General features: G+C 42.9%; 1 long non-coding RNA gene across 1 annotated transcript; it reads right to left on the minus strand.

Moving 5' to 3' along the window:
- Positions 1 to 19,106: 19,106 nt before the first annotated feature.
- Positions 19,107 to 19,919, minus strand: LOC117968433 (uncharacterized). Its single transcript, XR_009309658.1, has 4 exons — positions 19,783 to 19,919; positions 19,657 to 19,678; positions 19,266 to 19,321; positions 19,107 to 19,167 (listed from the first exon to the last, which is right to left on the minus strand). It is a non-coding gene; the product is annotated as an uncharacterized LOC117968433 (long non-coding RNA).
- Between the last annotated feature and the right edge of the window lie 2,266 nt (positions 19,920 to 22,185).

Below are 22,185 nucleotides of genomic sequence, written 5' to 3' on the forward strand. Positions count from 1 at the left end.
TTAGAACACCCCATTGCTTTTGTATTAGAACACCCCATTGCTTCTGTATTAGAACACCCCATTGCTTCTGTATTAGAACACCCCATTGCTTTTGTATTAGAACACCCCATTGCTTCTGTATTAGAACACCCCATTGCTTCTGTATTAGAACACCCCATTGCTTCTGTATTAGAACACCCCATTGCTTCTGTATTAGAACACCCCATTGCTTCTGTGTTAGAACACCCTATTGCTTCTGTATTAGAACACCCCATTGCTTCTGTCTTAGAACACCCCATTGCTTCTGTGTTAGAACACCCCATTGCTTCTGTGTTAGAACACCCCATTGCTTCTGTATTAGAACACCCCATTGCTTCTTTATTAGAACACCCCATTGCTTCTGTATTAGAACACCCCATTGCTTCTGTATTAGAACACCCCATTGCTTCTGTATTATTATTAATTTCTTAGCAGACGCCCTTGTGTAATTGTATGTAAAAATAATGTGATATCTTGTAACAATTGTAAGTCGCCTTGGATAAGGGCGCCTGCTAAGAAATAAATAATAATAATAATACTATCAGCAATTCAGTTATAATAAGTAAACGTGTAGCATGACTTCTGATTTAAACGTTTACAGTGTAAACGCATCGCATCTTTATTTTGCTAACATTGTGTTGGTCAAAAATAAATTCTCAAACATTAAATTAGAATGAGCACTGAAGACGAGTCTAAAATCGGTTGCATTAGATCATATTCAATTCCCATGTATTTTGATTTGCAGTGTAAAAGTTAGCTACATAGTCTTTTTAAACATGTTGTTACTATTAAGCAAATAACAAAACAAACAATACATCAGTACATATAAATGTGCATCTTTCCTCTACCATTGTGGGGGTTGTGTTGTGTTGCAGAACGAGCTGCTCTGCACTTTAGATGTTGGTTTATAGCGGTTCCTAGAATCGTGAGTGCTAATACATTGACTGGTCTAGTGAAGGGAGATCTTTTGAAGTTGTTGCAACAAATACTGTTGTTGCATTTAGAAGCGCAATTCTTATAGGTCGCTGTGCGCTTACTGGCTGTACACTTCCGGACACCAGACAACATTTTCCATATCACTTTAAAAAAACGCAGAAACATATATGCGAGTACAGGCCGAAGCAGGTAAGCCACAAAACACGAGAGAAACTAGCGGCCTGCATGTACTGGATGTGTGAAATAGATTATATATGCAGAAAGAAAAACAGTCCATTTCATTTTGGATTTAGTAAACTGAAGTGCAATAAAGGCATTTATTTTTGCCCGGTACCACTAGGTAAAAAAATCTGTACTACAAAGTAAATGATTTTCAAAATACATTTAAACCGTGCTGCTGTTGTGTTTTCTTCTTTACTAACAGTTGAAAACAATTCGAAATACGTTACTGTATTACTGTTGCAGCAGGTCAAATTGAAATACGTTATGTGCAGCAGGTCAAATTGACTTTAAGAGTGCGTCAGTAAACGCGCTCTCAGGTCAGACGACACTCTAGTATGGAAGGCCATTAGTACGCGTTTCAAATACTTAGTACTGGTATGGATTTGGACCAATCAGAATACATATAATGTTACGCGTTCTAAATAAATGTAAATTAACTACGCATGTATTATAGTATCTACGTAGTGCCTGGTAATTTTACAGTAGTACATACGTAAGGTTTGGTCATTTTACAGGCATGCAGCGTAATTACAAGAATAGCCAACCACCTCCGGCATAACTTTTTTTTTTTTTTAATTTCAGACATGAAATACGCTTTTAAAAAAGTCAAGAATTAAGGCGGGAAAACACTGCCCGATTTTTTTCCGATGTTTGACCTGCCCTGGATGCATAAAGTACAGCGGCAAAGGGGCAATGACAATATGCAAAAATATAAGGCTGTAGCAGCACCATTTTGGCAAGAAGGCGATGTGATCGTGAAAACCACATGTGACTGCAAACATGCATACATTCTCTCTCTCTATTTACTAGCCTAGAGAGAGAGAGAGAGAGAGAGAGAGAGAGAGAGAGAGAGAGAGAGAGAGAGAGAGAGAGAGAGAGAGAGAGAGAGAGAGAGAGAGAGAGAGAGAGAGAGAGAGAGAGAGAGAGAATGTAAAAAAATTAAAAGGGAAACTGCTGTGTATCATAAGGTGCAAAATAAAAAGAAAAAAAGAAAAAGGTCATGTAGGTTCACAAAAATATGAATAATTGATAAAAAAAAATCAATTAATTTGTTGTCATTTCATTTTCAGCGACCTGATTGGCCAAATTAGTACACGTAATTAGAATTACAACACCTATTAAAGTCAAACGAGAACGTGTACTAAATATTTGAAAGCTGTGCTTTAATAACGCGTTTTTTGACCCGGATGGCCTTCCATGCTCTAGCAGTTTGTAAGCTCCTGGAACACTATTATTATTTTATTTCTTGGCAGACGGCCTTATCCAGGGCGACTTACAATTGTTACAAGATATCACATTATTTGTACATACAATTACCCATTTATACAGTTGGGTTTTTACTGGAGCAATCTAGGTAGAGTACCTTGCTCAAGGACACAGCAGCGTCCCCCCACCTGGGATTGAACCCTCAACCCTCTGATCAAGAATACAGAGCCCTAACCACTACTCCACACTGCTGCACTATGGGGTCTTTTGTACTCTGTAAAGGTTTACCATAAGCATATCAAAGGGTAATAAAGCACAGTGAAAGCACGGATAAGAACAGGTAAGCATCGTAAACATTAGTGAGGTATTGTAATGCAGGGGTACGTTTCCCGATCTCGAAGTGCATCGTATGGTGGTGTCTGATTGGCACCAAGGGGCTTGGGCACGTTTAACTCTTTAAGGACCGCGATCGGAGATTGAGGCAGAACCTCAATCTCCTCCATAGAAAAACTGGGATATTTTTCTTCTTCAGATAAAGACATTCTTGCAGCCATTATCGAATTTCAACCAACGGGCCATATGGGGAGTTTTTATAGCGCCAAAGGCCAATTACAGAACGAATGTAGGGGGTTCCAAATATTATATAGGCTATTGGGTTATTATACGTAGAGAATAGAATTATTGGGGTTTAAATTTGATAGCTCTACTTAAGTTTCAAGTGATAATTAAAAGTCCTTAAAACAACATAATAGGTTTCAATATTAACATCTTCACATGGCCATACAGAGGCTCGACCGTAAACTTGCTATATTGAAAGTAATGAGTGAGTGGAGCCACAGGCCACGCCCACAGCTAGATACATACCTGAGAGAGACTACGTTTAAGAGTAGCCAGCGCGTCAGTAAATTAAGCATTGAGTCAGAATAGGCTTAAAGGAGCTTTATTTGTATCGGTCCACATACGAGATCGCCATGCACGAGAGGATTACACCTAAATCACACAATTCGGAAATGCACAAATATACAAAAGCCTCAGTGTCTTTACATTCCCATAAACACAAGAAGACTTTTGAGGTCCTGAAAACTGGTGTTTGTGGATCACAGTTAATCTGAGAAACAGCTTTACATGTTTGAAACATGTGTTTAAAGTCCTATAGAGTGCTGAACAGACAGGCAGTGGACCTATACTGTAGATTAGCCAGACTGACAGACAGACTGCGTTCTATGAAAGCAAGAATCCGTTCTGTAAGCGTTTTTTTATTATTATTTTTAGGTTTAGTATTTCTTCTGTTGCTTTGCTAAAATCCTAATAAAAAAGTGAGATAATTTCCAAGTGTGTAAATTTGCAAGTGTGTAAACGTAAATGCACGGTGGTAAATATATTAATTCAGTATTTTCTAGTTTTAATATCTATGATATACCCAAGGTTTCACAGACCCCGATTAGCGTACATTTGAGACTAGCTGTTGTTAACCTTGGTATGGAAGCCCATAGTGTGAAACGGGTCTGTGAAACCACACCCATAAGTGTGTTTGAAGTTATGGGTTAAAATAATATAACTATGATGATTACATTGAATTATGTTAATGTCTATTTACACAACTATGAGTCAGTTCATGAATCAGAGTAAAATGCTACCCTGATCAAGATTCCGGATACCTCCGTAGATGGAGTGGCAGTCAGGGGCACGAATTAACCTACAAACCAAGCCACCTAAAACTAGTTATCCATCCGATCCGATTAGAATCAATCTATTCAATGGGACGTTATCAGGCAAAATCTTCCCATAGGAATGGGCCAGTAGGTACCTACTACCCTCCTAACCACTAACCTCTACCCCTGACCCTAAACCTATTGTCTACCACTAACCTAATCTCTACCCCTAAACATAATCTCTACCCCTAAACCTAATATCTAACCCTAACCCTAACTACGTTATTAAACTAACTGTTACTATGATTTCAGCAACGCTTGTTTACGCCCTCTAGCGGCTACTATGCCCGACGTCCATTAAAGCGCTTGATCCGGACCTGCTCTACCAATTGGAAGGTTGTGGGGTGATTTTGCTTGATAACGTCCCATTGAATCGAATGATTGTAACTGATTCAGTCAGATTCAGTTGCTATGCTACTGTACAGTTATTCAAACGTGTATTGTAATATACCGTACATGTGGTTAAACTTGAATTGCTTACCTTTATTTTGATACCAAGGATGACCTTGTTATTATTATTATTATTATTTATTTATTAGCAGACGCCCTTGTCCAGGGCGACTTATAGTCTTAAAGAAAAATACATTTCAAGAATCACAGTTGTTAGATCGGAAAAAAATAACAATCCTGCTTCAAAGTGCACATGGTACATTTTTGGGGTACATTTGCACCCCTCTCAGCCTTCAGAGGGTTACAATCAAAGCTATCATTTTTTTCACATACCACAGCTCCTATTTACTCTGGCAGAATATATTGTTGAGAGTTGCTGGAGAGCCAAGGGAGGTGTCCCTATGTAACCCTAAATATGTATTTGTTTAGCCAACAGTAATTTACATGAAACGGTGTATCTATGTGTGTGTGTGTGTATAATACATTCATGTCACTGCATGTATCATTGTATCATGTTATATTTTCCATCTATGCTAGAATCTATAATTCATAGATGTTTTGTCTCACTCCATAAAGCTCACATAAACAGTTTTTTTTTTTAAAACAATTAATAAAATGTAACTGAAGTGGGTAGAGTAAAGACAAAATGAGCCTTACTTCGAATCATTTGATTGTATTTCAATCTAAGATCTAGTAGGGATTATGTACTTGGATAACTTTAAGTAACTGCTATCATCTAGTGGACATTTTGTGTAACTACAGTTTATTAAAATAGCAATAGTGATGTCATTGAAGCGCAAATGTATTTCCTCTGTTGAATGTGCGGGAGAGGAAGTGCAGGGAGAGTCATTAAGACAGAGCGCCGTTCCATGTTACAGCTGAATGCTGCTCTGTTGGGAGCTGGATGTTGTTCGTGATTGAGAATATAAATTTCTGGAAATTGGACAGTCTATTCATCACTGTAAAACATATAAACACCCCATAGTTCCTGAACCTCGCTATATTCCCCACCCTTTCATTGTCACTAACATATCTCCTTCCACACCGCTTCTCTCCACCCCCTCCCTCTTTCTTACAGTTTTGGCGGGAAACGAAATGTAATCGCATGACATACAAATAAAAACGTTAGGTTACCTACCGTAACCCTGGTTCCCTGAAAGAGAAGACGACCACCAACATTAAGTATGGGATATTCCCTGCCCTTGAGGTAGGTAATACTGAGCTCTCTATATCAGAGCTGCCGAAGGCCCCTTCATGTGATGACGCACTCGGTCCCGCCTACCGAGGGTATAAAACCGTCACTAACCGGAAGATCTCTCTCTTTTTCCGCCAAACCCGTGAGGGCGACCGGAGCGACCTAATGGTTGGTGGTCGTCTTCTCTTTCAGGGAACCAGGGTTATGGTAGGTAACCTAACATTCCCTTTCAAGTCGAAGACGACCACCGACATTAAGTATGGGATAATGTATACCAGAGCCGTCGCGAGGGAGAAGGAACGGCAGCATATGAGGGACGCACAAGCGCTGTCTAACCTAGAGGTTAGCGGTGTGAACGTACACCCTCAAGGACCCTTGTGCTCACAGATGGCACAGCAGGATCTACCACATTAACACGGTAGAATCTGGTGAAATTATGCGGCATAGCCCAGCTAGCCACAGCACAAATCTCAGAAATCGAAGCGCCCTTAAAAGGGCCCACGATGTAGCCAACCTAGTCGAATGTGCAGCTACTCTACCAGGTGGGGGTAACCCAGCACCATCATATTCAGTCGACACCGTGTCTGCAATCCAGTGTGACAGACGCTGCTTAGAGGGGCTGTCCTAGGGTCAGTGTTCCGTGACAGACAAAGAGCTGTTCAGATTGATGTAGCGCTCTTGTCCTAGCACGCAACATCTCAATGCCCGCACTGGGCAGAGAAAATTAAATCTCTCATCCTCCGTTGAAGCAACGGAGGTGGATGAAAAGACTCCAGTTCCACAGACTGGTTAATGTGGAAAGCTGTAATCACCTTGGGGAGGAAAGCGGGGTTGGTGCGCAGCGACACTCCACTTCCATCCTCCCACACGCGCATGCAGGAGCTGTGAACAGACAGCACCTGCAGCTCAATGATCCGCTTTACGGAGGTGATAACTAAAAGGAAGGCTGTCTTCATAGACAGACACTTCAGCTCAATGGAGTTTAAGAGCTCAAACGGGCCTTCGTGAGAGCCTCTAGCACAATATTAAGGCTCCATTTGTGGAGAACAGTCCTCCTAGGAGGGTGTAATCACCGTGCGCCTTTAAGGAAATGGGTAGCCAAAAATGCGCACCCAGAGACATAGAATCTAAGGGTGCATGGCAAGCAGAGATAGCCACTGAATACACCTGCAAGGTGGAAGGTGACCGTCCAGCACCAAGCAGTTCCTGCAGGAACTGCAATATGACTGGTCTAGGGCAAGTGATGGGGTCATGGTTTCTAGCCAGACACCAAGCTTGAAAATACTTCCACTTATAGGTATACAAAAAACCTAGTGGAGTTCACCCTAGCGCTCTGCATGGTACCCACAACTGGGTCCGATAGCCCTAGGGCTAGCCAGCAGTCCCTTACAGGGGCCAGACCCATATTTGGAACCTGCGTGGCTCCGGATGCCAAAGAGAGCCTTCCACCTGACTGAGGAGATCCAACGAAGTGGAATCTCCCAGGGCTGGCTATGCAACAGCTGGCACAGGGTCGAAAATCACATTCTCTTGGCCACCTGGAGAACTGATGCTTTCTCTAACCTGACTTTTCCTAGAAAAGGGAGCAGCGGTATAGGCGGGAAAGCATACAAAAAACGCTTTGGACCACTCGTGGGCTGCTCTCAGTTACCACGCATTATATCCAGCGATCCGACCAGGGTCCACGAACTCCTCCACCTGCCCAGACCGGTCCCCCAACAGAGTTGGGTGTGTCTGTCGTCACCAATTGACAGTATCACTCCTATGCTTGCGCCTTCGCTCAGAAGAGAGGCTTGCTTCTACCAGCGTATGGCTTCCCAGCCTAGGCGAGACACGGTCAGCTGACGGTGTCTGTAGCACTTGGGGTGCAGCCTAAGGCACTGAGCCACACTTGGATCGGGCGCTTGTGGAGTAACCCTAGATGGGTGGGTGATGAAGCCGAGGCCATCGGACCCAATAGTTTTTAACACAACACCAATTATACTGTGAACCCTTGCTGAACAAGGCGAGACAGTTGCAAATGGCAGCCACTCTGTCGTCCGACAGGCAGACTTGCACTGTGTGGGCCACTGCTCCTTCCTGCGACTGGACAGATCAACCAGTCATTCAGCTGCTTCATCACCCTGATCACTTGCAGTCGCAAGGGAGCTAGGATGGCATCCATGCACTTTGAAACGTGCGGGGGCTAAGGAGAGGTTAACCACAGCACAGAAAACTCAGGACGCTCCCCTGTAAGGTGAAGCGGAGATACTTCCTGTGCACTAGATGAATAGCAACGTGGAATCCGCGTTCTTTCAGTCCAGTGTGATAAACCTTTCGCCCGGCCAGACAGCCTGCCGAGTACGGAAGATGTCAGCGCGTAACATCTGGGGCAACCACCGGTTCAGGCGGGGTCAGCTCCAGTGCCGGCGCTATTGGCTGAGCTAGGGCCACAGCAAGGGCTTGAGCCTGCTGCCTGGCCAGGCCCAGCGTCGCGTACAGCTCAGCCGTGTACTGAAGCACTCAGGCACCAAGGGTGCAGACGCACCGAGGACACTGAGTGAGGTAGAATACAGTACTGGTGCACCGAAGCATCGGGGCACCAAGCACTGAGGTATGGAGCATCTAAACACCGAGGGCGCCGAATGGGGGCGCCCAGCCTTAACTGCGTGAAATCAACACAACCTGGGGTAGCACAAAGCATACACCAGGGTGGATACCCAGACTTGAGTGGCTGCAGTAGGCAACCAGGAGAGCAGTACAGGGGAGCGCACGGTGCTGCACCATGGTGCAGAGCGGCGATAACCTGGTTCTGGACCTCGTGCAGTCACACAACGCGGATAATAATAACGTGGCAGCGCATAGCGTATGCCAGGGTGGAGCACAGGCCCAAGGAGCTGCAACCTGTCATTTCTTAACTGCAAAGGCAGTAACAGGTACATACAGGCTTATACCCAGCCATTCAGCTATGGGAGAAACACATTCACCATGCCAGGCGGGTGACCAAGCGCGCCGAGTAGGCGGGCTGAAACAAGCCGGTGGATTCAACTCAACCGTGGGACACAGCAGAGCTGCCGTTTGATATCATACTACATTTTATTTATTTATTTATTTATTTATTTATTTATTTATTTATTTTTCTAAACTGCAAGGCAGTAAAGAAAAAAACACATCACACACACACAACAGCAAGGTTGTGAGGGTAAAATAGCAGTCACCACGGCAGCGCGTGTGACAGCGTTTAAACAGCGCACCGAGTAGGCGGGCTGAGACAAGCCAGCAGAAGCCGCTCAACAGTGGGGCCAGCAGTGCTGGGTCCCGGTGGAAATAACGCTGTATTTTTATTTAATTTTATTTTATTTTAATTTCTAAACTGCAAGGCAGTTAAGAAACGAAAATACACACCCTCCACGCAAGCTGCGCGGGTAAAAAATAATAGTTACCCAAGGCAATACGGGTAACGGGTAAATTTTAAGCGCACCAAGAGGGTGGGCTGAGGCAGTCCAGCAGAGTCAATTCCACAGCGGGGCACGGCAGAGCCGGTGGAGGAACACGTGTCTCTTTTTTCTTTTAAACTGCAACATGATTATTATTTTATTCCTTTGCAGACGCCCTTATTTTGGGCGACTTAATAGCAGAGGAAAGCAGAAAACAGTGATCGCTGTAAGGCTTTTAGCAGACTGCAATCGCAAAGCGATGTAGGCTGTTAAGCAGAAAAAAGAGTAAACACAGCGTAGTAACTGGACAGGGGTGTCTAGCCTGGACTACGTGCAGTCACACGACTGGGGCAGCGCGTAGCTTACCGCGGAGTGAAGCACCTTCTACAGGCAGAAGGCAACGAGGCACCTCGTGCATCGAGCACCCGAGGCGCTATGCGCCCTGACGTACTAAGCACCTGCCTACTGAGCACCATACGTCCTGTGGGTATGATGCGTCGCAGGCCGTACAGGGAAGGACCCCGATATGTTGCTGACTCTGTGCATTAGCACTGAGGCACTGCTTGCACTACGTTGAACACTGGTAAGTGTTAACGTAGTGTGTCCACTCACTAGCGTTACAGCAAGGTATGCACACATACCTTGTATGTATGCACACATACATAGAGGCTGTGTGGTCCAGTGGTTAAAGAAAAGGACTTGTAACCAGGAGGTCCCCGGTTCAAATCCCACCTCTGCCACTGACTCATTGTGTGACCCTGAGCAAGTCACTTAACCTCCTTGTGCTCCGTCTTTCGGGTGAGACGTAATTGTAAGTGACTCTGCAGCTGATGCATAGTTCACACACCTTAGTCTCTGTAAGTCGCCTTGGATAAAGGCGTCTGCTAAATAAACAAAGAATAAAAATAAATAATAATGCTGAGCCCCGTGCGCACCGAGTATCCTGTTTCCACAGATACTGTGCAGCACCGTGAGCTATGTGCCAGGTTGAGCAGTGCTTACGCAATAACCCGTGCGTCCCAAGCGCACTGTGTACTGCATTCGAGATGCTAGGCAGAGAGTCCTGAGACAGGACGTCTGGCTTGTGCATAGCACTAAGCACTGCTTTCACTGCGTTTGACCCACAGGTACTAACACAGTGTAAATTTCGCTAGGGCTACAGCTAAGGCTATTAACACCGCTTACCCTGCGCCAGGTACCGTGGGCACAAGTGCACCGTGTACTATGCAGCATATGGGCACTAGTGTACAACCAACTACACCTGCACCGTGTAATATGTACACTGTGTACAGCGCTTGAGCTGAGCTCAGTGCGCACTGGTATTACCGTGCAGCACCACGAGCAATGCGGTAGTAGAGCAGTACTTACGCAACTAACGCAACGTGCACCGCACTGCTTGCCTCAAGCGTTCCAAACGCCTTGCGCAATGGGTACCATACACTGCGTGAACTGCGTACCGTGCGCACTGTGCGTAACTACACTTTAGAACGAGCACAACACTGCTTGCCTCGAACGTTCTAGACGCCTCGCGCAGCGGGAGCGTAAACTGCGTACCCTGCGCTCTGTGCATAACTTTTTGGAAGGAGCAACGAGCACCTGCACGTTATGTGCGCTGTGAATATCGTTCTGCGTACTGAGAACCAAGTACCGTGTGCGTTACGCTCCTACGCTGGCGTTGGATAATACGCAGCCTGTGCCAAGAGAAATCAGGCTATGCGTGCGCCGCGGTACCGCAGCACCAGAGAAGACGCTACGCAAAGTGCGTACCCAGACCGCGTGGTCAACACACACACCTGGTCAGTGCAAAGCGTGTACCAGGGGGGGACAGAGGCCGAAGCCGCGGTGGTGAAGTTTTTGTCAAGCAAAAATTACAGTTTATAAGAAGGAAGAAAAGAGAGAGAGAGAGAGTACACCGAACGCACATGAACCGACTCACTGCAGCGGTCAGGTTCGGCCGGCGACTCAGCTCGTACGGGGATACGGTAGTACCTAGCCCCGAGGAAGGGAGTGTGGCTGGGTCACTTGACAGCGGGGATAAGGCAGGCCTAGCCCCGAGGAGGATACTTGTGTAGCTCTCTATAGGAAAAGACAACTAACTCAAGGTTGGCTGCACAGACAGCCGCTCACATACAACAGACAGCAAAGAGAGAGCGGCCAGCCCAGGGGGGGCCGATGAAAGACAGAAAGACAAAAAACTCGGACTTTTTCAAGAGTCGTTGATTCCAGGAAAGCGGCAAGCCAGCTTTCAGCACAAATGCTAGGAACTACAACAGACCCGAATGGACTCGAGGACTCTTCCTATCAACACGCTCAGTTCTAGACACAGAGGTCCTACCTTACCGTCTTGAGAAGGAAAAAGAGGGAGATCTTCCGGTGAGTGACAGTTTTATACCCTTGGTAGGCGGGACAGAGTGTGTCATCACAGGAAGGGGCCTTCGGCAGCTCTGATATAGAGAGCTCAGTATTACCTACCTCAAGGGCAGGGAATATCCCATACTTAATGTTGGTGGTCGTCTTCGACTTGAAAGGGAAATACTGTTTAAAAATGTAACTGTGTATCCAGAAAACATGGATTAGAAACTCTTATTAAGCAGTAATTGTATCTGTTTTATCACCATAGGAGGCTGCGTTGTCCAGTGGTTACAGAAAAGGGCTTAAAATCCCACCTCAGCCACTGACTCATTGTGTGACCCTGAGCAAGTCACTTAACCTCCTTGTGCTCCGTCTTTCGGGTGAGGCATAATTGTAAGTGACTCTGCAGCTGATGCATAGTTCACACAGCCTAGTCTCTGTAAGTCGCATTGGATTATTATTATTATTATTATTTATTTCTTAGCAGACGCCCTTATCCAGGGCGACTTACAATCGCAAGCAAATACAAATACATTCAAGTGTTACAATACAAGTCATATAATAAGAGCAAGAAATACAATATTTTTTTTTTCAAGTGTGACAAACCACAATTCAATAATACAGCAGATAATAGTGAAAGTTACATCAGGATATGATTAAATAGTGATAGTTACATCAGGATATGATTAAGTACAAAATACTACAGGTTAAACACTTGGCAGATTACAATATTCTGAAGTACAGGATTAAATGTAGTAAAATAGGGGGCAGATAAGAGCAAAATAAAGCATATTTAAAAGAAGGGTGATAGTGTCCCAGGATACAACAGAGGAGTTCTACAGGTGCTGTTTGAAGAGGTGAGTCTTAAGGAGGCGCCAGAATGTGGTCAGGGACTGGGCAGTCCTGACATCTGTAGGAAGGTCGTTCCACCACTGCGGAGCAAGGGTGGAGAAGGAGCGGGCTCGGGAGGCAGGGGAGCGTAGCGGAGGTAGAGCCAGTCTTCTAGTGCAGGCGGAGCGGAGAGGTCGAGTGGGGGTGTAGGGAGAGATGAGGGTCTGGAGGTAGCTGGGTGCAGTCTGGTCAAGGCATCTGTAGGCTAGTACAAGAGTCTTGAACTTGGATGCGAGCGGTGATCGGGAGCCAGTGGAGTGAGCGGAGTAGTGGAGTAACGTGGGTGAAGCGAGGCAGAGAGAACACCATGCGGGCAGCAGAGTTCTGGATGAGCTGGAGCGGACGGGTGGCGGATGCAGGGAGGCCAGCCAGGAGGGAGTTGCAGTAGTCTAGGCGGGAGAGTACCAGGGCCTGGACCAGGAGCTGGGTAGCATAGTTGAACTTCTTTGGGCAGCATTTGATTTTTTCAGTGTACCGATGACAATAACAAATTTAGTGAAAGCCTACTTTGGAGATTTGCAATTTAGTTTTTCAACTTCATAATTCAGCACTACATGGCAATGCCTAGAGGTTGGAATAATGGCAGGATGCACCATTTCTCCACTGGCTTTTACCATGGCAATGGAAGTAATCATTAGGGCATCAAAATGGGTAGTAGGAGGAGAGCGCTTGTCTTCTGGAATGCGACTACCACCAATTCGAGCATACATGGATGACATGACAACCATGACTACAAAAGTAGCCTGCACTAATCGATTATTGGGCAAATTAACCAATAACATTGAATGGGCATGAATGCAATTCAAGCCCACTAAATCAAGCAGCATCTCTATAATTAAAGGCAAAGTAGTAGATAAAACGTTCTTCATTAATGGTGAGGCAATACCAACAGTGTCTGAGAAGCCAGTGAAGAGTCCTGGGAGATGGTATGACAGGGATCTAAAGGACACAGTTCGTGTGGGAGAAGTTAGACAACAAGAAGTGGAAGGGTTGAAGAGCATAGACAGCAGCGCTCTACCAGCAAACTAAAACTCTGGTGCTTTCAGTTTGGTCTACTGCCGAGGTTGCTGTGGCCACTGACTGTGTACGTGGTTTCTTTGACAACAGTAGAGAACCTGGAGGCTTTAATCAGTTCATACATCAGGAAATGGTTGGGAGTTCCACGCTGCCTCAGCAGAGTGGGACTTTATGGTAAAGGAATACTGCAGCTACCAGTCTCCACTCGAACCGAGGAGTTTAAGTGCACCAAGGTCAGACTGGAAATAACATTAGTAGAGTCATGCGACAAATGCGTAAGGGAGGCAGCACCTGTGTTGAAAACTGGAAGAAAGTGGGCGGCAAAGAAAGCTGTGGAAGATGCAAAGGCTGCCCTTCGAATTGGTGATATCATGGGGCAAGTTCAGCATGGAAGAGGGGGTCTTGGTCTCAGTTCAGCTCCTCCTACATGGCACAAGGCAGCCCCAGCTCAAAGGAGGAAGCTGATAGTCAACGAGGTGCAAAAGCAGGAGGAGAGGATGAGGTGTATAAAGGCCATTTCCCAGGCCAAGCAGGGAGAATGGATGAGATGGGAGAGTGTGGAACAACGCAAGATTGGCTGGCAAGACCTATGGTCAATGGAACAGAGCAGGATCAGTTTCCTCATCAGGTCAACATATGATGTTCTCCCATCACCACAGAACCTAAACCTCTGGGTAGGAGAGGATCCCTCATGTCCTTTGTGTTCATCGCCTGCAACATTAAGGCACATTTTGACAGGATGTAAGGTGGCTCTTAGCCAAGGACGGTTTACTTGGCGCCATGACCAGGTGCTGCGATGTTTGGCCTTAGCATTGGAAGACAAGCGTAACATGACCAATAAGTTGCCACCTGTTCCATGAAAACATTACAAACAAAAGACAACATTCCTCCGCCCAGGAAAGCAACCGCCAAGAAAAGGTGTTAAAACCAAAAATCGCCCAGGACAACTGGAAGCTGCTAGAGACTGGAAAATGCTGGCAGATGTTGGTCAATCGCTTATTTTTCCACCTGAGATTGCCACCACTAACCTTCGACCAGATATTGTCTTGTGGTCTGGATCAGCACGCCTTGTTCACCTGGTAGAGTTAACAGTGCCATGGGAGGATGCTGTAGATGAGGCGTATGAGAGGAAGAAACTGCGGTATGCTCAACTAGCCACTGAAGCAGAACATCGAGGATGGAGAGTCCGGGTTTACCCAGTGGAAGTGGGTTGTCGAGGATTTGTGGCACACTCTACAACCCAGTTTCTCAGAGACGTCGGATTCAGTGGCCAAGAGTTGCGTCGCACAGCGAAGAACTTATCTGAAGCAGCAGAGAGGAGCAGCAACTGGCTGTGGTTGAGACGGAAAGATTCTGGCTGGGGATCTCAAGCACAATAGAAAGAAAGAAACGCTGATGTACAGGTAAGTAAACTGGGCTGAGTTGAGTGGGGGAAGGAGGGGGGTGATGCTGGGACGCCAGAATCACCGTCGAGCCCTCTTGAGGTGTCGTGGGCTAGTCGACGAAACACTGAGGATGGAAGGTGCCCACTTGAAGACCCCAGAGATGTACCCTACTTAGCTCAATCCAGACGGTTGTCATGCTGATGCGCTGGGGAGGCCGCACTGTGGTTGATCCCCGGAGCCAGCATCACAGCCGTTGTGTGTGCTGATGCGCCAGGGAGACAAAATAAGCTGATCCCCGGAGCCAGCATTACACTTCAGCCATTAACACCAGACAGAAGGATATCTACATCATCATATGGAAGGAAGCGCAAATGGATGGAGACACATATGGATCACATTAGTTTACTGTAAAGCTACGTCTTAGTTGGTGCTTATCTTGGCGGGAGCCAAGTTCAAATCAGCATGAAGTTTTAACATCTACTCTCGTGTAATGGAAATCATGGGTCAAAGGTCAAGTATAATCATCTAGAAGGATATGACATTTTGATGTCACTGCTGCGGTATTATCCCGTATGGTTCGGGATGCAAATAGTCCTCATCCATGTATTATATATTTATATTATTGCAGAGTGGGTCACTATACTTAAGTTTGTATTTGGCTGTGGGAACCAAAAGAAAATACATGGAGTGTATTGATGTTAATAATATTCTTAGTTATATATTTAGCCTCTGTAACTCGCTCTCCGTCTATTAAAACATTATAATTCTCGTTTTTCAGGTTTTATTTACAGTTTTGGTATGGTTTTTATTAGAAAAAAAACTGTTAAGTATGTAGCATTGTGGCACAATTAATTCCTAGGAAAGTTTCCCTCATCTTAATAACTGAAAGACAACCCGAACCCATGGGCTAATTACATTTGAAAATGAAATTGGAAAAAAAAAACATGAAGCTTGCTTCAAAGAGCATCACTGAGTTTGATAATATATTATGATCCACTGAATAGATAATATAGCCTGATCCACTGAATAAATAAATGAGACATTTCGAATATGAACCAGGGACAGTAAAAGTTATATTGCACCCGATCTGATTGAGATCAATCAATTGAATGGGACAATATCAAGCACAAATCATCCCACAGGAATGGGCCGGTAGTACCTACGTGCCCTCCCAACAGATAGAGTAGGTCCGGATCAAGAGCTTGAATGGACGAATGATGTAGTAGCCGCTAGAGGGCGCTAAAACAATTCCGACATAATATTGGATAATGTTATTGATTTGCATAACAAATGGTTTGTCGCGCGTCTGTGTGTGTGTATATATATATATATATATATATATATATATATATATATATATATATATATAATATTTTTTTTTTTATTGTACACAGAAGGTTTCAAAGATTTAAAAAATATATATTTTCAAGACGTTTTAGGCAAAAGCTCTTCTTCAGCTGATTAAAAATTAAAGCATATGTGAGAGAGAGAGAGAGAGAGAGAGAGAGAGAGAGAGAGAGAGAGAGAGAGAGAGAGAGAGAGAGAGAGAGAGAGAGAGAGAGAGAGAATGTAAAAAAATAAAAAGGGAAACTGCTGTGTACCATAAGGTGCAAAATAAAAAGAAAAAAAGAAAAAGGTCATGTAGGTTCATACATGGAAACCCAAGAAAAAGAATCGCCTCGCCTTTGTATCTGCATTGCAAACAGCACGTTGCAAGAAGTCATATAGAGACTCTTTCAATCTTTTCTCAGGCAGAACTGCTTTAGATGCTGCTCCAGCTTTACTGGGAACACACCATGCATTTCACTTGCAGTACCTCAGAGTGTACTCCCAGGTGCTTGGATTCCTGCAACATTAGAGACCCATACACTGGATGTAAATCCTATAAATACAAATTCTTTTCAAAAGCGTTTAATGAACTACAATCATAAAACGTCATTTTGAGAGTTTTAAGAATTGTGCTATACAGCAAATTTATGGCTTTTATAAAATAAATAATTGTAAATATTTGTAAAATGTTTTAACAAGGAAATTTATGAGGATATGATGCTTATTGTATTGGGTATTTCAATTATTTTAAAGGGGGATTACATTGGGTACTTTTAATTATTTTGATATTATTAAACATATGTATTGAATACATTCATCTATAATGCAAAGCGGTGCTGCTATTTGCACATCAAAGTATTCAGTGCTACGAGGGACAGTGCAGTTAAACAGAAGTGTGGTCTTCATTTCCGTCGCCCACGCGCCTCGAACTGCAGACTGGCGTACTGCACGTCATCCCGGACCTGCTAGAGGGGAAAACATCGTTGTGTTGCTCTACAGTATATATATATATATATATATATATATATATATATATATATATATATATATATATATATATATATATATAGGTCTGTTCAAAAGAAGCCGTGTGAGATTATCATGAATTTATATTAATTCATTGTTATTTGATAGGAAAAAAATAATATTTTAGTTAAGATGTAATTGTAGTCATGTATATATATATATATATATATATATATATATATATATATATATGTATATATGTGTGTGTATATATATATATATATATATATATATATATATATATATTATATATATGTATGTATGTGTATGTATATATATATATATATATATATATATATACAGTACTGTGCAAAAGTTTTAGGCAGGTGTGAAAAAATGCTGTAAAGTAAGAATGCTTTCAAAAATAGACATGTTAATAGATTATATTTATCAATAAACTAAATGCAAAGTGAGTGAACAGAAGAAAAATCTAAATCAAATCCTTATTTGGTGTGACCACCCTTTGCCTTTAAAACAGCATCAATTCTTCTATGTACACTTGCACAAAGTCAAGGATTTTTTAGGCATATAGTCAGGTGTATGATGAAACAATTATACCAAACAGGTGCTAATGATCATCAATTCAATATGTAGGTTGAAACACAATCATTACCTGAAACAGAAACAGCTGTGTCGGAGGAATAAAACTGGGTGAGGAACAGCCAAACTCAGCTAACAAGGTGAGGTTGCTGAAGACAGTTTACTGTCAAAAGTCATACACCATGGCAAGACTGAGCACAGCAACAAGACACAAAGTAGTTATACTCCATCAGCAAGGTCTCTCCCAGGCAGAAATTTCAAGGCAGACAGGGGTTTCCAGATGTGCTGTCCAAGCTCTTTTGAAAAAGCACAAAGAAACTGGCAACGTTGAGGACTGTAGACGCAGTGGTCGGCCAAAGAAACTTACTGCAGTAGATGAAAGACACATCATGCTTACTTCCCTTCGCAATCGGAAGATGTCCAGCAGTGCCATCAGCTCAGAATTGGCAGAAAACAGTGGGACCCTGGTACACCTATCTACTGTCCGGAGAAGTCTGTTCAGAAGTGGCCTTCATGGAAGACTTGCGGCCAAAAAGCCATACCTCCGACGTGGAAACAAGGCCAAGCGACTCAACTATGCACGAAAACACAGGAACTGGGGTGCAGAAAAATGGCAGTAGGTGCTCTGGACTGATGAGTCAAAATTTGAAATATTTGGCTGTAGCAGAAGGCAGTTTGTTCGCCGAAGGGCTGGAGAGCGGTACACGAATGAGTGTCTGCAGGCAACAGTGAAGCATGGTGGAGGTTCCTTGCAAGTTTGGGGCTGCATTTCTGCAAATGGAGTTGGGGATTTGGTCAGAATTAATGGTCTCCTCAATACTGAGTACAGGCAGATACTTATCCATCATGCAATACCATCAGGGAGGCATCTGATTGGCCCCAAATTTATTCTGCAGCATGACAACGACCCCAAACATACAGCGAAAGTCATTAAGAACTATCTTCAGCGTAAAGAAGAACAAGGAGTCCTAGAAGTGATGATATGGCCCCCACAGAGCCCTGATCTCAACATCATCGAGTCTGACTGGGATTACATGAAGAGAGAGAAGCAACTGAGGCTGCCTAAATCCACAGAAGAACTGTGGTTAGTTCTCCAAGATGTTTGGGCCAACCTACCTGCCGAGTTCCTTCAAAAACTGTGTGCAAGTCTACCTAGAAGAATTGATGTTGTTTTGAAGGCAAAGGGTGGTCACACCAAATATTGATTTAATTAAAAACTTTGCATTTTGTTAATTGACAAATATAAACTATTAACATGTCTATTTTTGAAAGCATTCTTACTTTACAGCATTTTTTCACACCTGCCTAAAACTTTTGCACAGTACTGTATATATATATATATATATATATATATATATATATATATATATATATATATATATATATATATATATATATATATATGCATGTGTGTTGTATATATGTATTTAGACCTAATAATAAAATGGCGCAATAATAATAATAATACTTTACCGCTGCTCTTATCTTTGGTCTGGCATGCATTCCTCCAGAACCGGTGTTTTCACGTTGCCCTGTCAAAAAGTATCATTTTAAACATAATTTTGATTTTGAACAAACCTAATTAGAAGGCTATGTAAACCAGGAATCGCCAGTGGCTTGTTTGTAATACCTGCTATTTGTTTGTCTGGCGCCCTCCCTGTAACGCGAATCTCGGAATACATCGATCTGTGGCTTCAAAACAAGAATCTACATGGTATCATATTATAAATACTATCCGAAAGGTCTATCAGAAAAGTGAATGTGAACAATATGAACTCTGCCTTCAATATTCATGGAACCTGTGATAAATAGTTAAAACACATACATGCGTAAAACATACATCAACCAATCGATTAGGATTCAGTCCGTTTTTTTAAAAAAAAAAAAAAGACAAACCAAATACTTCGCATTATTTCGTGGTAAATGGGTTATATTTCATAATTGTATAAGTTTACAATAACTAAATAGATACTAAATAAATACATTATTCGGTGTGGGCTGATATTTAAATACATACTTACGGTTCATTTGCCAAATACGCATCTGTTTGGTAAAAAAAAAGAAACCAAATATTAATTTACTTATAAATTATTCATGGTTTTGCTCTATTTCGAATAGCTTGTTAATAATACAGATGAAAAGGTTACCTGGTTTATTCTGTCTTCGATAGCATATTACCAGTGTAATTAACAGAGTAATCAGAAGAAATGAAGCTGCCGCCAGCGACCCATAGAGGAAGAGTGGCCCTGCACCGCTCCCTGTAACACAGTTAAACAGGTGAAAAGAGAACCGCGCACCGGTACCAGGGGCGCAACGGGAGGGCTCAGGCGACTCGAATATGCACGCCCAGAGGTTCCAGGAAGCCCGGCACGCCCCGGCACAAATTAAGCACTGATAATAGGTAACGTTACTCTTATGCGATCTGTTACTTTTTACCCTACTGTAAACCGTGATTGCGCGTTCTCATCCAGCAAGACTGCATAATTGAAAAGCTTATATTAAGTTTACACATGATGTACTGTATTATTAGCCTCCTATTTCTATGTGTTTCTGGATGTATTGCTGCCTTGTTTATAATATCTCAGGCCCATGATATACCGAGTTTGATTGTGTAGTATTTGTGATTTGTTTTTCTTCTGTGGGTCTCGCTATATTGTGGCCCCCGATGTATTGCGGTTTTATAGAGGACCCCCCTCCACGCGCGCGATATATGCGAGTGTGTGGCGTATTTTCTGGACCTCTGAAACTTGGCAGGTAACATGAGACCCCTCCCCCCCCTCAAGGAAAATCCTGGTTGCGCCCCTGACTGGATGCGACGCCTTCAGAATTCTGATCATTTTCAAGCTTCTTTCAGGTTCTTCGGTCACGCTTTATTTTAACGGGCGCTTGTTTTAGTTTAATAACAGCGCTTACTAACAAATCAGAAATGGTCTTGTGTTTTAATTATATTTATATAGTATTACAAGTAGCAAATAAACACACACACACACACACACACACTACAGTACAAGTCTATACATACTAAAACTTCATTTCTTACTTGATGGTGATTTTATTTACAAAACATTACTCCACATTTCAAAGTGTATTAAACAAGACATAACCTAATTTCAGTGTATTTATTTATTTATATATTTATTTATGTATTTATGTATTTAACCGGGAGATTTACCCATTGAGACCGAGGCTTCATTTACAAGGGGGTCCTGGAAACAATAAAAAAAGGACAATCGCACAAACAACACAATACAAACATGTGCGGTTCAGACTTAATCAGCTGCATACAGAGGTCAAGCACTGAATCAATAAAACCTCGATCTGTTTGTGAATGTGGGCTGAAGGAGAAGCATTGGCAGCAGAGTCTAAGTAATTCACAAATCCGATCTTAAAACCAGAGAAAGAAAGATGATCAGATTCCATCTTCACGATTGGATGTTAATAATCCTACATCTTCGGGAGTTGACATTAAAAGATCATTCTCATGTTAACTGGCTATTCGATAATGTTATTTTATGTATTTATTTAAGTATGAATGGACTGGACTTCGTCGTCTGACTCTGGACTGGACTGTGGATTTCATTATAAGAGCGATCATCGGAGCGTTCTGTATTCGAAACCAGAAGAGCGATGTAAATATATAAAACATTAAGAACAACATGTTGGATAATGAGGGGGGGGTATATACCACTGTAAACCACTAAGTACATTTTGAAGACTAAAGTTTAGCAGCGTTGTACCAGCCCGTTTATCCTAGCGCATTTGATTAGAAATGCCTACAGTACATTGTATTGACGCGATTTATACCATCAAACCAGAATAGTCCTATTTAGCATTTTCATATGGAGTCCATTCTTAGAACCGTCTGCAGTTCAGTATATCAAAATTGTAATTTGAACCTATATAAGACATCGACTCTAGACCTGTCGTCTGTGCAACTTCTTTTATGTCAGATTTAAAGTTGTAGGTGAACATTCTTCGGCATTCAAGTAAGAGTTAAACAACGTCAAAGCAGTGTGAATTGGTCAACTTCACTGTTTGCAGACAGCAGACGGGAAATCGAAACAGATGGGTTTTCTTAGCTCTGAATGTTTGTAGATTTACAGAAAACAATATTTGAAACTGCCCACTTTACACACAGATAAAATAGACTGTTACGCATTTTATATACTGACGTTTACTATTTTTTGTAAAAGTTTTGGAAACCTGAAGTTGCATTAAAGTTGTCTTCATGCTCAAAACCTGCCCAATGTCCACCATGGACACAGTGGAGGAACACGATACTGTATTTACTCCCATGTTAGCCTCTGAGCCGCTTGCAACATTTGCCCCACTAAAACAAACAAACGTTTGACGTAATACACTGTAATATATAAATATATACAAACGTATTCAATACCTTCTTTGCCTTCTTTCTTACTTCTTACTACTAACGAGGATCCATTGCCCACGTATATAGCTGAGCTCTTGATTAAAACGCAATAGTAAGTCCCGGAATCGTTCACCTGCGTGTTGTTTAGGTTCAGGGAACAGGTTTTCTCGATTTCGTTGCC

This window comes from Acipenser ruthenus, chromosome 32, assembly GCF_902713425.1.
Source record: "Acipenser ruthenus chromosome 32, fAciRut3.2 maternal haplotype, whole genome shotgun sequence".
Taxonomy (NCBI): Eukaryota; Metazoa; Chordata; class Actinopteri; order Acipenseriformes; family Acipenseridae; genus Acipenser; species Acipenser ruthenus.